The following is a 15,043-nucleotide window of genomic DNA, read 5'->3' as shown; positions in this document are numbered from 1 at the left end:
TGTTCCGAATTTGGTATGTACATGAAGGAGATTTTTTACCAGTTGCCTGCTCAAACGGGTTGAGCAGAATAACTTTATGCACTAGTCGTCATCTAATCAATTCTCACTCGATCTCTTTTTTTGTTTGCTTTATTTGAGTAAGCTGATGTCCATGTTCAAACTGAAATTAATATTTGAGCCCCTCAAGTTACGAAAGACTATGACACGCATGGACTTGCTGTCTTTACAAACAGAAGTCTGCTCATCAGTCCGTACAATCTTACCCCAAGGATGAGAGGGCAGTGGATTTGAAACGCCAAGCTTTCGTCGCGAGGTTCTTCTTTGGACATTCAACTTACGAGAAGACGGGGACCGACTCTTCTTTGCCGCTCATTTTCGTATTGCAAGAAAAGGGCGCGAAGAGTAAAAAAATAAAAAATAAAAAATAAAGGAAGACTAACCAAACAAAGCGAAGAGTGTTAAAGACGCAGTAATGAAAAGAAAAGCGTCGCGAATGCGTGTGTGAGAAATGGGAGCGGACCATTCATTATCGCCGCATGCGCTTGACGAAAACACGAGCGCCGAGAACGGCGCACGCCACGGGTGCTTTATCTTCTCCGCGACGCGGCTTCTCCGCAGGGCCTCTCCTCTCCGTCTGCTGAGGCGAGCGAAGGAATCGCGAAGAGCTCGGCAACCCTCGACACGTCGAAGCCTTTGTCTTAGGGACACAATGGCCGGAGTCAGCTGTCGCCGGCGTGGACCTTGAGGGAATCTGGGGGCCGGATACCTTATTGAAGGGGCGCCCTCTAGTCGAAGAGATGAGAGAACTGGCGGAAGCCAGAAAGGCTGGTACGCCGAAGGAACAGCAAGGAGAGAAAGAAGGACAAGACGACGAGTCGAACCCTAGAAAGCAAATAATGATAAAAGGATCGAGGAAGTAGTGGACGGAGCACAAAAACAGGGCCCTCGAGGACGACAAGCACAGGCTTTCTCTCGCAGGGCCATATAGCTCCGAGCTATCGCCTTAGTTGAAAATGACTTCGTTTCGCCCTCGGCTTTGAGAGTCGTTGAAAGCATTATCGGGCGGCAGGCAGTAACGAGGTCGGGCGCGGAGGCTTCACCAAAGGCGGGGAGGCATCTGCCGTCGCTAGAAGAATGGCGCGAATCGGACAGGACGCGCGCGAAGTGACTCTATAAGGAACAGCACGGGGAAAGCTAATGAGATCAAGCTCATTAGCTTGCCATTAGGCGACGTGATTGCGACCGGCAGAGACGAAGAGGCGAGGCATCGACGCACGCGCAGAAACTTAAGCTGCGCGGAGCAGAGGTAGGTAACCGTACGTCCCGGCGGGACTGCGACACAACGCTGGGCGAGCATTAATTAGAAGTACACGCACAAGCGCGTGGTTGTGCTTCAGGTCAGTGCATTCAGGAAATGCGAAACCGGAGATGCTGGCCGGCCAGCCTTGCGACCCGCGGAAGCAATCCAATTGTTGCGGTCCGCTCCGTTCCCTGCTCTTTATATTAGCGTAAGGAGCGTACCATGCTGGGCACGCATATGGCGCTCCCACTGATCCGCTCTGACGTGATAATCTTGTTCGAGCTTCTTGGGGCAGCGTCGATCTCCTCCGTACGTTCGTGCTTGTGTTCGCATGCCTGCGCTCGCGAGCGCCGCGTTTCAGAAAGGCAGCAAGAACACGCTGTCACGGCTAAGAGGAAGACGCTAACGTCGCCTTCTTGGAGAGTCTAAGCCGTTTTTACGGGGACTTAACGTGGCTTATAGCTGCTGCTTTTGGGCGGAGAAGCAACGCTACCGCCAAGTCACGAACTAAAAAGATGCAAAAATACAGGAAGCGCAGTGAAGAGCGCACACAAAAGAAATACCAGTGTGTGGGCAACGATGTATCGAAACATGAGTGAAACAAAAAATACACAAGGCCGCAAGTACGCAACAAGACGTTCAAACAAGATTGTTGCGCGCCGAATAATTCTGGATAAGGTTGACTGTACATTGCACATACGAAAGAAATTCACAAAATCGTTTAAAGCGATGTTTTGACTGCAAGCATTGTATGATGTCTGGAAAATATTTTACGAATGCTTGGCACTCCACTGAAAGCTATAGTGCACTGATAATAGCGGTCATTATAAGAACAGCCCGACCACGGTGGTTGAAGGGCATAATAGAGCTTGAATGCTAAGCTAGAGGACGCGGATTCTATCGCGGCTACGGCCGCAGTGCTTCGATCGCGGTAGAACATAAAGTGCCCTTGTGTAATACAATGTTAGTGCATGTGAAAAACCTCCAGGTGGTCGAACTTTATCTGGAGCCCTCCACTACGACGTCCCTGGTACATTTTTACGCAATCCATGTCATTTACAACGACGTTGCTAAAAGGGATGGTGCTGGTGGTTTTCGCCATTTGCAAAGCCCGAAGAACATACCGCGAGGGTGTGAGATGGCTCATGTTTTGCAGTAATCAAAGTCCTAAATCGACGGTTGCTGTGAGGAACGCCCTAGTTGGGGGCCCCGGAGTTTTCAATCACTTAATGTTCTTTATCGTGCACTGCAATCTCACAGTACACGAGAACCTTGCTTATCGCTTTCGTAGCAAAGTGGCCGTCGCAGCCCAGATCAAACCTGCGATCCTGGGTTCAACTTCCGACAAGGTTGGCTACTGGGCGAGTTGGTAATCATTAATTTTAAACCAGCCAAACGACGAGACACAGAGAATAGAAGCGAACGAGACGAGGCTGGTCCTGCCTGGTCTTGTTCGATTCTATTCTATGTGTCTTGTCTTTTGGCTGGTTTAAAATCAATTTTCGAGCGTCCTAACCACTAAACCACACCGTACGAGAAAAATGAGGCGCGACAGAGACAATCTAGAAGTCAAAGACATGTTCGATGTCAACTCTGATGCTGTAGTTCATATCTTCCCGCCATGTCAGGGGAGGCTGAATCACTTTAGGAGCAAGAAGTCGAGTAGTATATTGATGTACAAAACGTTGTGCTAGTGCGATTAGTCAGACAAGAGAGCTCGGCGGCGGACACATGGAGCAACTCGCACCCCTCACTAGTTTGTGACCCAAATCAAATCACGCGCGGGTTTTAGTCATGCATGCTGCAAACACGACATGTGTCTTTCTGCATTTACCTGTGTAGGAAAAGGTCCCAAAAGCAGTTCCAAACATCGCAGAACTAGGGCTCAGTGATAGAGATCTTAAGAAAACAAGTATCGCTGGTTTGTGGGGTTTAACGTCCCAAAGCGACTAAGGCTATGAGAGACGCTGTAGTGGAGGGCTCCGGAAATTTACACCACCTGGGGTTTTTTAACGTGCACTGACATCGTACAGCACAAAACAACAAGTATCGCTGCGAAAAAAAAGGAAGCTAATTCATAAATCTGACTAGCGTGACGAAAGGCAAACACGAGAGAACAGGACATGCGTCCAAAATACAAGCCTAACAAAATTGGTAGGACGATTTAACTTCCCCTTAAAAAAAGACGTGAACGCGTTTTTGACACCATGTTTTAACTTCGCAAATTGAAAATAAGAATTATATAATTATTTCTATTTTAAATTACAATTATTGTAACATCCGTATATATTTCAAGGACACGTTGGAAGTCAAACAAACAACGCTTTCACTGGGTGCCCCTCTAGCAAGCTTCGTGTCAACTGCCCTTCGTGGCCTATATGCATTGTGCGTCCGACTGGTATTCAGACATCCTGGGTTAGAATTCCAATGGCGACATATTTATTTCGTTGCTTTCCTTGAAGTATTTTCTGGAATACCTCTACAGGGGACCCTCCTCACCAATTTCAGCTTCATTTGGAGCCTCCCCGAATTCGTTAACTATATTTGAATGGGGGGGGGGGGGGGCGGGGGGGGGGGCGGGGGGGGTTGAAATTCATCCCAGGCAAGATGATGCCGTTGTGACGACACGACCTTGTCGCCAAGTCAGGATATTTACCGACCACCGTCTTCGGCGGCGGCGGCTTCTTGGTCGAACGAGCTGAATACATTATCTCATAGAACTTTACGTAGGTATTAACTTAGTTCTGCTACAACTAAGTGTACTTGACGTTCAAACCGGGTTATTTCATTGCTAGCTATATGTCAAGCAATCAAATCTCGCGCAAATGAAATTCGAGTCTTAGCCTGTTTCGAAAAAGTTAAACGAACGGGCGAAATGCTGGAGCTGCTTTCACAAGCGGCTTCTCTGGATTAGAGCCCGATCAGTCTTGTAAAAAACGGCACTTCAGCATCATCCCTAAGCGTTTCAACAAGCCACAGCCCATTCCGTTTCATCATCTATCTTAATCAAGATGCGGTGGCTTCGCCATGTGATATTTTCTGGCTGATCCGATGCCGACTGCTCTAACTCTATTAGTGTTCGGCTACGTTGAACTGAATGTTTCTAACATAAAAGGACAAGGCTGTAAAATCGATTAACATTTTTAAACGCCATCCAATTTCAGGTTGCTTTCTCACATCCCGTCATTTACTGCAAATCAATAAATATTGACTTTGCCGGCCAGTTCGCTATTTCAAAGCTACTCCACTTCGCAAGCGGGCAAACATACGGGCCAAACTCTCCATTTGTGCGACACGTGGCGCAGTATACGATGTACTGACCGCTTTACTTCTTATCTACATTGACTTCTTTGACACGGTGGTCGTCCGGGCAAGTGGATTTTTTAGGGTTCTGGTGCTCTATTTGAGCTGGAAAAGCCGTCAACTTCAATCGTGTGCCGATGTCGTGCCACTCTCCCTTCTACCAATACCGTTATTTCATTTTGTGCTTTCTTCAGGGGTATTAACTGAATTCCGGTTCTTTTATTCTTAACTGGAATGTGGCGCCTTGTTGAGCAACTTCCGAAATGCTCAGACATCGAAAAAAAACAAGCCATTTGCGAGCCGTGAGGTCAATGGCTGTACCTACTGCGTCTCGCAAACACGCAGCGCGCTCGGAACGAGCGGCCGTGTCTCTTCTGCTGACGCGACATCGCAACGCATCGTCGGCCGGAAGGCCCCGGAAGTTCTCTCATCTCATCCCGTGGCGTCCACTCCCCCCTCCCTCCACAGTCAAGTACCCGGGTCTCGCTTCCTGTCCTTTCTTCGCGCCTTTCTTTCTTCAAGCCTCCCCCTCCAATTCCGCCGTCCTCTTCCACGTCTATGGACGATGCTCTTCGCGCTGTTCTCTCGGTTCATTCTTCGGCTAGCGCGTTCAACGATGGTTGGCAACAATTGACTCTTCGCGTTGACCGCTCCCTCCTCTTCTTCATCCCTGGCCTTCCTCTCTCCCTCGCGCATCTCTGCAAAGGAGGGTCTCATCGCGGCAAAGGCCCCTCCTATGTCAGTCGGAAGAGCGGTCGGACGCGCAGGAATATAATAAATCGAACCGAAAACAACGACCCAGACATGAAGGGAGGAAGTTTATCCCGCGCACTTTGTTTTCCTTTTTTCTTCCTCTGTCCCCTCCCTCCCGTCTTCGCCACCTTCGCCGCCGCTCTGGATAGAAGAGCTCGGCTCCTGTTCGCGGTCAGAAGAGCGCGAAGCCCGGATATCCTGGCCTGGCGCTGGCTGCGTGGACTCGCGCTGCCTCTGGCTCGAGCCCAGCAGGCTGAACACTCGAAAGGAGGTGGACCCTGCGAGCCTACGTAGGTTCTGTCCGGCGCTGCTGGATTTGATGGTCGCTTGTTTTCTTCCACCCGCGCACACCTCCTCTTCTTCTTGCCTCTCTCTCTCTTCATCCTCGGCAGCTCATTCGGCTTTTTTATCTCAAGACAACTGAGGCGGGTCACAACCATGCCGAGAAGAGATATTGCCCCGTTCGTCATTGCTCCCTAGCCGTAGACGAGTGGCCGTTGTACGAGGCGTTTATCGCGTTCTTCAGAGTGTAACTGCAAAAGTGTCCAGCTTGCCATCTCTGACAAAAGGCGCACACAAGGGGCTCTCGCCTCAGCTGCATTGTCGCTTCTAGGAAATGGCCTGACCGAGAAAGAGAGGACAGGGAGTTGATTCGGTCTACTGTGTCCGGAAACCAACAACACAAAGTCTAGGAAAGGGAAGAGGCTCTTGGAGAGCTTGCGCAGCACAAATCAGACGTGAAGAGGCTCATCTGCAGAAAGCGGAAGGCACTGCCGCTTTAAAGGTGCACCGAAGCACGAGGTCGTGTACTTGATAAAATTACATGACACACTTATTTTCTCTCTCTAGTGTGTATTTTATTCACATTCAGATAGCATCAGCTTTAGTGGCTGTTTTTTCTTATTCTCTTGATGCCAAACTGCAGTCAATCGCTTGTAAGTTTAGCTTCTTTAAGAGGTTTTGAATTCTTCTTGAATACCAGTAAGCTCATCGTTATTTTTTTCCTTTTTGTTTTTGCTGTTGTTTCGCTTTTAGCACATATCTGTCTTATCCGCTGTGCTTGCTTGGCAGCAATGCCGGACAACAGACGGTCGCGTCTTTCGTTGTAAATTTGTGTTTTCACCGCGTTCATAACAATGAAAACCCGGCTGACTTCCTTTGGCTGTACAGCAAACGACTTCGGCTTTGTTGATAAGGAAGACTGGAAAGTGTTTTACCCATAATAGTTTGCACTGGATCCTGCGCACGGAAGTCCTTAGAGAGGCTTATCCTTTATAAAACCCGCAAAAACAAAAGCATGCACGCTCAGCTGAGCTTGAAGGCTGACACCGTATACTGTCTCCGTCTGGTGTGCACATCCTTAATCAAAACGTCATAATCAGATTTATTTTAGCGTGATGTACCTTCAATACGTATAACTATGAAGGTTACAGAATGACATCCCGAGAAACCTGCACGAGAAAGCTCCGCTTAGAAATCGAATAAAATTCGTTGTTTTAGCCACTAAATACTTAGATAATGAAGAGAAATACAGAGCCTCGAATGCATTAATTTCTAGCGGCAGCCGGCACTACGACGGAGACAAAAAAGAAAGAAAGAAAGAAAGAAAGAAAGAAAGAAAGAAAGAAAGAAAGAAAGAAAGAAAGAAAGAAAGAAAGAAAGAAGAAAGAAAGAAAGAAAGAAAGAAAGAAAGAAAGAAAGAAAGAAAGAAAGAAAGAAAGACGCTCTATATTCTAATGGGCCGTATTTCAAGGGAATGGTTTTACGCGGCTATATTTTTGCCGACTTGCTTTGAAGAAAGAAAGAAAGAAAGAAAGAAAGAAAGAAAGAAAGAAAGAAAGAAAGAAAGAAAGAAAGAGAGAAAGAAAGAAAGAAGAAAGAAAGAAAGAAAGAAAGAAAGAAAGAAAGAAAGAAAGAAAGAAAGAAAGAAAGAAAGAAAGAAAGAAAGAAAGAAAGAAAGAAAGAAAGAAAGAAAGAAAGAAAGAAAGAAAGACGCTCTATATTCTAATGGGCCGTATTTCAAGGGAATGGTTTTACGCGGCTATATTTTTGCCGACTTGCTTTGAAGAAAGAAAGAAAGAAAGAAAGAAAGAAAGAAAGAAAGAAAGAAAGAAAGAAAGAAAGAAAGAAAGAAAGAAAGAGAGGAAGAAAGAAAGAAAGAAAGAAAGAAAGAAAGAAAGAAAGAAAGAAAGAAAGAAAGAAAGAAAGAAAGAAAGAAAGAAAGAAAGAAAGAAAGAAAGAAAGAAAGTTGACCACAGGACCGGAGAGAAGGCCGGGGCTGATAAATAGTGCTATAAAAACAGCTATGGCACCCGTAGTCTCTCCTTTTAATTCGTACGAACAAACGCCGCATTCGGATAAGCCGCCACCTGGCGTGGGCGCACTGGCTCAAGTGCAGCACTGTGCCGCAAGATCCGCGAAGTTCGGGAGACACCCGGCATTTCAGTGCAACTAAAGGAGACACCTCAGAGAAGCATTTAATTTTTTTAATGCTGCCACACGTGTACGATAAACACTGAATGCATTGATGGGAACCCCGCATGCGCTGCCAGCGACTACCATTCATCGGCGGACACAGAGCGCTCGATCATGGAAGGCCCCTCGAGAGTGGCTCGACGAACGCAAATGCGAGGCACGTCGCTGCGGTTCTCAGCGGTGGCACCGAACTGAGATGCTTTGTTAATCCGTTAATTAAGGTGACACGGAAGTGCGGTCGGCTTTCACGAGAACCTAGCACGAGATCCTTGGGGATCTCGCGGAGGCTCATTGTGAGCCGCACAATCGTCAGCGACGTCTGTCGCCCTCGCAGCGAACTCTGCGCGGACTGGCTGTACGCAGTGATGTCGCCGTGATTGAGTGTCCCACTTCAGCACTTTCATATAGTTGTACTCTGCTCCAAAGTGCGGAAAGCTTTCTTTAACGCAGACTTCACCGCACCATATTCGTACTGTATCATATCATATGCGCGCAATACGAGACAATCATTGAAATGTAAGTCCAGTGAAGGCTCTAAAAAAGTGTTCTGTCGCGAATTAATTGGCTGTAAGGGCCAATGGGAAACTCTCCTGTTAATAAGTGATAATTAACCGCACTGAATGCAACAAAAAAGCAGTGGGAAGTGCCAACGACGACAGCACCAGCAACAAACACCCTTATTCCCCCTTGGCCCCTCCGCGATGCTCGTGCGTTGGCTTATGCCGATAGAAACGAGCACCGCTTTCACGCCTGAGCTCACGCGTACCCCGAGGCGTCGTTTCTCTCGCCAGTACTCCGATGCGTCTCGCTTAAACGGCCGCTATGTTTGCATTCAGCATCTTGGGGTTGCTACTCTTGTGTTGCATTCACCATCTGTCTGCGGATTCCCCGCTAACCAGTCCACAAAAATGCGAAAACGGCAGTCTCGGGGCGATAATGTGTTCACTCAAGTCATTCTGCGGCGCCAAACGGGTCAGTTTCGAAGTAAAACGTGTCTCCTTTGAGAGTGGAAAAGCCAAAAACTACGATGGTAGCACTGTGGATGCTAGCGCGGAGCACGTGTGGCGAACCCGTGTGTTAGGTATGCTCAAGGCTCTCGCGGCACAGCTCCGTATAACCACGTTTCGCTGTAAAACGATCTTTCCCGTTGGAAATTCAAACGTGTGTCAAGATCGCGAACCTCAGTGTACTGGAAGAGAACTCTAGTTTCAGGCAACATCGCTGAATTAAAATCTGAACTTTTTAAAAGTCTGCCAAGAAATTTGGCCTTTATACCAACGCGTTATTTTTCTCTGTTTAGTATATGCTCCTAGTGTACCTTTTGGGAGGTGTGCCAACTCAACTTAATGTTATCCTTTATTATTGCAATTGCAATATTTCACTTTTCCAATGCTTAATTTGTACCATTGCTCTTCTTTCTTAACTTTCCTTATTAGTATACAATAGCCACCTCCTATGACACTTCAGGGGCTAAACTTAGATACATCACTAAAATAAACCGCGATCAGAAAAATATTGCTACCCTGAACGCTAATCCACGTATAATATCAAAACAAAAGTTGACATCCTAAATATTTACTACCTAGAGTAAAAATTAAAACCCTTCATATTTCATTTCATTTTTAATTCTTATTCGTCTCTCATACCGTGAGTCGCTTTGGGACATTAAACCCTATAACCAAACCAATTCAATTCTATTCGATCCCAACGTGAGACAAATTGCAAAGGCCCATGCCGTAAGCGTCGCTCCCCGAAATGGCCTTGTCCTGCAAGCGTACATTCTCCATATGGTTTCTTGATGGTTTTTTGTTGGTTGTCGAGTGGCGTAGCCGCGACTTTCAAGCGTCGGCGGGAAGCTACCGAACCATTTCCAGATCTACTACCGGGCCTCACCAGTGGCTGCATATCGCAGCCAGCTGTGACTAAGTGCGTGTGAGGGGTGCCCAAGGCCACCATCAACGTGGGGACTCGCTGTCTTGTGATTATAACGGCAGGCCACTCGCTGTTTTCGTCCCAAGCTGCCGTCTAGCCCATGTGGTACTAAATAAAACTTGAGGAGGAGAACGGATCCTAAGGACAGACGGTCCCAGATATGCCTTGAACAATACCGTATGAATCGGGAATTAGCAGGCGCTTGACGCAACACCAATTCTGCCATGTTTATACCCAAGGGGTGAACATTCGGAAACCTTCGTTTATTTCAGCAGCCGCTGCAGCAATAGCTGTCCGCACTATGGGTGGAAAAGCGATCGATATTCCTAGCCTACGTACGATAAGCACTTTCAGCCCTCTTATAATGCGCTCTATTATTGCAAACCTATTAGTGTGACCCGCTTTATAGATTATTCGTTTCGCAATATCGGTCTGACCTCTCCTCGGACTAGTTGTGTACTCGTATACAGCGACTGCCGACCTGGCACTTGGAATGGTTCACTGGCCATTAATGTATATGTTCACATTTAGTAGGGGGAGGGGGGTCATCTGCGACAGTACTGCAAATTTTATTGTACAGTTTATTGGAAATCAGTACCTGAACAAAACTAAAAGAATAAAGGATGCCGTGAGTTTGACTAACAGCACGAAACACGGATGGGCGCCATGCACATATGTCAGACAGACCTGCATTACCTGCCCAACCCTGGTGCGAGGTATAAGGGAGCTTTCTTGTTCTTTTATAATGTCACGATAGGTTATGAGGATATGGTAATAGCTGGGTGACGATGCGCACGCGCGGAATGCTGCGAGTGATAGGCGAGGGGTGCAGCAATTACTCAGAGCATGTGCACTCGCAGCCCGCTATTACCCTATACCCCAAACCGATAGGGTGCCCCTATTCTCCCTATAATCGTTCGCTCACATGCGTTCGCTCGCTTGCTCCTTATTGACTGCTACATATGCTTCCTATTTGCTTACAAGGTAGGATAATGTTCGATCGAATGTACATTGGGTGCTTCAGCTGCTATACGCCAGTGAAGAGACTCGCCAAAAAATCGATTGCTGTAATGTAGGGGGTAAGGAGTACGACAAAAGAACCTTCCTAGCCTCGTAACAACAAGCACGGTCGCGCTGAGTATTGTGCTCGTGACATTTATAAGCTGCTGTCGAACGACTTTGCATTGCGCTCCATGGACAGGTCGATAAACATATTGCGCGTTTCTCCCATGCTCCTGCTTTAGCAGGGAGTCCAAAATATGTCAGGCACAAAACAGGCATAAAAACTGCAATGAATAAAGGTTTCCATAACATGCCCTCATAAGACGCGAGGCACGTACCGAAATAAGTCCAGCAGATTATCCTGCGCAAAATAGAAGAACAGGACATAAGAAACAAAACAAAAAGTATCGCATATGCATCAGCGTGGTGTGTCGGCCAGGCATTACACGAGTAGCCCAAGGAAGACAGCGGTCTTGGTTCGAAAAACGTTTACCACCGCCTACGAGTTCACTCCCGTAGCTGATGGAAGATAGCATGCGGAGGCGCGAATCTCCCTATAACCCTCCAGCGCTCTCTTTCCCTCCTCGCAACGAGAACAAACGCCCTGCCATCTCTTTACATGGGGCGCGCCATCGATTCTGTGCCGATGGACAAGCATCAAAAAGAGCCTCCGTTGTTTTACCTCCATCCATGTATCTCAGGAGCCCTTCATCCTGCTCAAGCTCACTTTTCTTTCTCGTTCACCTGTATTCGTTCTACCGTTGTCAGCCCGCAAACTTTTCGCTGGTACAGGCGAACAGAAAAGCGACAAGTGCAGGAGGAAAATGCACGCAAGGTGAAGCAGCAGAGTGAATAGACAAAGGACCAAGGTAGGGAGGGGGTAGAGGGGAGCACAATGGCAGTTTGGTCTGTCTTGACGGATCTCGAAGTCTTTGCGCGGCTCTGCCCGCCCATGTTTGGGCAGAGTCCCCTTTCTCTGTCTTTCTTTCATGCTCGTTGGCCTTTCCGCGTCGTTCGTTTTGTCGGAAATGAGCGCCAGGAAGGAAAGAGAGACATAGAGGGCGATGAAAACAGAGAGGGGAAATCAGGGCGAAAAGGGGGCAATCCCCAGCCATCACAAGGTGCCAGAGCCTGCGGAGAAATTGAGAGAGGTGCAGCCAGACCTACACGACGGAGAGGAAGGAGACTCGCTACGCTTTACTAGCGCCAAGAAGGGGGAAAAACAAAAACAAATAAAGACGCGAAGGGCAAAGCGGTCCCGCGTCTCAGGAATACTGATCACGCGCCGGGTCTGGAGCGCAAGCCTACAAATCCTCGCGAGACGAAAAGCTACTTGGAGCCCGGCGCGCCGCCGCACGGGCTCCGGCTGCAGCCCTCCTCCGCCCGCCTTTCACCTTTTCGAAGGATGCTCCTTCTCCATCGCTCCCTACGGCTACGTGGTTCAGCCGACCGGAGCGAGGCTATTGTGTTCCGGCGTAGGGTCCGGACGCGCCTTGATTCGCTAAAACCCGGCGTCGTTTATCTGGCGAATCGCGACTGCCAACGGCCGCATTCAAACCAATTCGCGGTCATAATCTCGCAGTCCGCCAGGGCAGCTGCCGGGGGAAAACGGACGAGCGGAGTTTACCAAGTCCTCTTTCTTTTTTTTTTTTTTTTTCAGGGAAGAAGCGACTGTTTGTTGACAAAGAAGGGCTTTCCGTCTAAGTGGTTTCTGGCCCCGGACTTTCCGCGGACTCGTAGACTCACGCGCTCGCTTTGATTGCATCAACTATTTACGCGGGGATGCCAATGCAGCGCAGATGGTGCCTGTTCATCAGCTCAGTATATCCGCTTCAACTGGTATCGCACAGTTCAAAGACGGTTTTTCCGAGAACAAACGTCGAAAGCCCCAACGACGCTCTATATTCTAATGGGCCGTATTTCAAGGGAATGGTTTTACGCGGCTATATTTTTGCCGACTTGCTTTGAAGGAAAAAAAAAAGAAAAAAAAAAACTGAAGCTTTCCCTTATGATATGATCCTGAATTGTGCGCAGCTTAAAAATCCAACAATTTTCTTTCAGCAAGCTCGTCGAAAACAAGAGAAGATAGTACTGATTTCCCTCATTATTACTATGCATGTGTCGAAACAGGCACACTACGCAGCTTAAGACACACTTCCATCTTCTTTGCTGCTTTCTCATGATTTGTATGCCTTAGATTATGACACACTATGGTATTAACTTTTTTTATAACTTTTGGAAGCGCTGAAGCAGACAGGGACAAGAGAATTGGACGGCACAAAACCGTTTGTCCCGTCCACTTCTCTCGTCCCTGTCTGCCTCAGCGCTTCCAAAAGTTGCGATGCTATACCAACTAGACTAGCAAATAACCTTAGTATTAACTTTTTTGAAAGGTTATGAGTGTGCCGTAGAGAACACTTAGAAACCAGACTAATGATTACGATTTAAATATTCACATATATCTCAGTGCATAGCTGCGATATAGGACGTTGATATGTTATCCCATCCTGCGCATAATGTCATTATGTTGCTGAAGTTAAACTGGCGAAATTTTCTAGTGGTGGTGAAGGGACAACGAAATATAAACTGTTCTAGCAATATCAATTCATTTGACCAGACTGAGCACTCTGAAAGATATAGAATGGAACAAAATGAGGGAAAAAACGTGATCATGTAGAGACAACCTTCCGCGGCGCTTTCAGGTGTCGAAAAGCCGGTGCTCCTGACCGATCAACTCACGTTTACGCTGAAGAATGCAAGGGAGGTCCGTCACAGCAAATTATCCCGGCATTGCTCACGGGGCAGAGACCCCGGGAAGAGCGCTGCGATGGTTGCGCTCGAAGGACTTTTCAGCATTGGCCTCCGAAGCAAGTGGACGCCCAGCAAACTGTCACCTGGAAAAGCATAAGCGAAAGAGGAAAAAAACTGTATGAACGAAGTGGAACTATTCAGAGAAGTCAGTTTGTTTGACTAGCACAACAAGAATTTCTTTTTTTTTTTTCACTTAACTGCGTACGCTTTCAGCAAAACCCAGTTATTTTTGTCATGTAGCAATTCTTGGTCTTCTTCTATCTATATACACTTCCTTTTATTTCTTGGTTTTCATGACGCAATTTTCCACGCTGTAATTTTTTTTTCTTCAGTGGCGTTTATGGAGCTTCCACGGCAAAAAAGAAAAAAAAAGCCTAATGCAGCAAATATTCCCGAATTCTCTCCAGGGAATGATTGATAAGGCTACCAAAAAGTAATAAGGTGTAGAGAGGAAACAAAGTAGACCGTAATCGATTGAAAACGCGTCACTACAACTGGATGTGTTAGGAGATCCCTTAAAATGGAAACATTGGCTTTTTGTAACGCCGGGAGGCCAAAGACATCAAATACTTCCTTACCGCATGCACGTGAGCTGCGAATATCGCATCCAGATATGCTTTAAGATTCACCTGCGGGAACGCTACAGCAAAATTAACTTATACTCGGGGACAATTTTCTGTGGCTACCCATCCAAAGCTACAGACTCGACAGACATCAGCACATTTCGCAGCAGATTATAGTCCTTGCAGATCGTGTTCTGGCAGATCTGGCCGATCATGTTCTGGTATATTATGTCGTTATGAAATTATTCATGTTATTATTACATTAAGACTATACCACAAAAGTAACCGTATCAGTACGGCAAAAACCTTGTGAGACGGAAAACCGCCGCCGTACATGTACGGCAAAAACCCTCAAAGGGTTAAGTTAGAGCATCTTAACACAAGTAAAATACGCAGTGCACATGCATGCCAATGGCTGCGCTTCCTGTCAGGAATTCCACGAAGCGTACGGAGGCCGCGTCTGCTTTGTCTTTCCGCCTGTTTCTGTACGCTCTCGCAAAGCACTTTTTTTTTTTTTTTTTACAACATACAGGTGCGGAAATAAGTAAACGGAGCATGATTTCCCGTTCAAATTACAATCACGCTCTCTGCATTGGAGATAAGGAAACACTATGTGTGCTAGTGAAAGAGCACTGACGTCTAGTACCGGTCTGCATATGCCACGGCTGCTGGTTTCAATTATGCAACGCGTGAAAAGTTTTAGAAGCAAATAGCATGCTCCGTTTACTTTTGTCCGCCACGGTACGTCATGTGGACTATTTATTAGTCTCGCATTTACGTTCGCATATACCTTCAGTGCTGTAAAGGAACACTTTTTTTATAGTCAGCTTCACAAAAATAATACTGAACGTGAAACTGAAACCGAAACCGTAACTGTAAGCGATGCTCCGCCTTCGTGGCCTTG

General features: G+C 47.1%; 1 protein-coding gene across 3 annotated transcripts in view; it reads right to left on the bottom strand.

Moving 5' to 3' along the window:
• Positions 1–15,043, bottom strand: part of LOC146190950 (uncharacterized) — a 193,290-nt gene that overhangs the window by 62,781 nt on the left and 115,466 nt on the right. For all 3 annotated transcript variants that reach the window (XM_084601352.1, XM_084601351.1, XM_084601353.1), the window contains one exon: positions 13,505–13,659. The gene's annotated coding sequence lies outside the window, so the exon portion shown is untranslated. The remainder of the gene's footprint in view (positions 1–13,504; positions 13,660–15,043) is intronic.

This window comes from Amblyomma maculatum, chromosome 4 (assembly GCF_055883805.1).
Source record: "Amblyomma maculatum isolate TAMU_Amacu chromosome 4, ASM5588380v1, whole genome shotgun sequence".
NCBI lineage: Eukaryota > Metazoa > Arthropoda > Arachnida > Ixodida > Ixodidae > Amblyomma > Amblyomma maculatum.
This window is presented reverse-complemented; position numbering and strand designations above follow the sequence as displayed.